The sequence below is a fragment of the Myotis davidii genome, unplaced genomic scaffold (assembly GCF_000327345.1).
Source record: "Myotis davidii unplaced genomic scaffold, ASM32734v1 scaffold13, whole genome shotgun sequence".
Lineage (NCBI taxonomy): Eukaryota > Metazoa > Chordata > Mammalia > Chiroptera > Vespertilionidae > Myotis > Myotis davidii.
This window is the reverse complement of record NW_006286243.1, coordinates 2866584-2867604: the sequence shown is the minus strand read 5'-3', so window position 1 is coordinate 2867604 and position 1021 is coordinate 2866584. Positions and strand designations below refer to the sequence as shown.

At 53.2% G+C, this 1021-nt stretch overlaps 1 protein-coding gene across 4 annotated transcripts in view; it reads left to right on the top strand.

The window, feature by feature from the left end:
* Positions 1-1021, top strand: part of LTA4H (leukotriene A4 hydrolase) — a 30077-nt gene that overhangs the window by 414 nt on the left and 28642 nt on the right. The window lies entirely within an intron of this gene.

Genomic DNA, 1021 nt, shown 5'->3' with positions numbered 1-1021 from the left:
CAGCTCTTGCCCCTTCTTCTGCACCTCCTCCTTAGCTCCCACTCCTTTCTCAACGCCCTCTTCTTCAGCCCCCCCTCAGCTTATTGCGCCCCCTCCCAACCCTACCTCCAGGTCGGCATCCCTTCCCTCACCCCGTACTTGTGTCTCCTCCTCCCTCCAGATCCCGGTCACAGGCTAGTGCCACATCCACGCCGCGCTCATCGCCCAGCGCTCAGGTTTCAGTTTGGCACGAACCCCCTCACCCCCATAGTCCTAGTTCCCAGCGATAAGGACCCCGTAGCCTCCCCGTTTCCTCGGCCCGGAGCCCAGATATCCCTTCTCGGGCCCCAGAGTTCTTCCAGTCCCCAGTGCACCGTCCTCAGCCCACACTCTCATCTAAGTGCCTGATCCCACGCTCCCCTCCCAGGCACCTTCATTTTCACCCCGTGGGCCCGCAGGATCCTTCCCTCCGTCTCACTGCCAGTCGTTCTCAAACCCCTTGGGGTGCCCAGCACCAGACCCCTCTCTCCGCCCAGCTTACAGTCTCTGCCAACTCTAGAAGCAGCTCTTTTTCTCCAGGGCCATCGTCCTGCCTACCTTTGATTCTTGCCACCCTTCTCTTCTAATAATTGAAGGATGGGTGGGCCATTCAAGCTTTCTAAGGATGTCTCCTTTCAATCTGTTAGTGGCGGGTTCCAAAGAGCGACTGTTGACTGTGCTTTTTAGAAAAGATGTACTTCTGCAAGCTCTCCAGCTCCTTGAGTGATGGAAAACTTGTTTAGATTCATAGAATTTTATCCCACCCGCATACCCTGCCTTCAGTGTTCTCGCTCAAATGATCTGATCGTGTTTGGATTGTACCTTTCCACCTGGAGAATTCCGTAGACATTTTAGAAGTCAGAGAGGGACAAGAAAAGGCCAGCCACCGTGTATTTTGCAGAAAGTAGTGTGGTGATAGCTACTGTAGTTTAGGTCAGCATTTGTGGTTTTCATGCCTTTTTCCTGCTTGTGTAATAGGCCTATATTTTGAGTTCTTTGATAT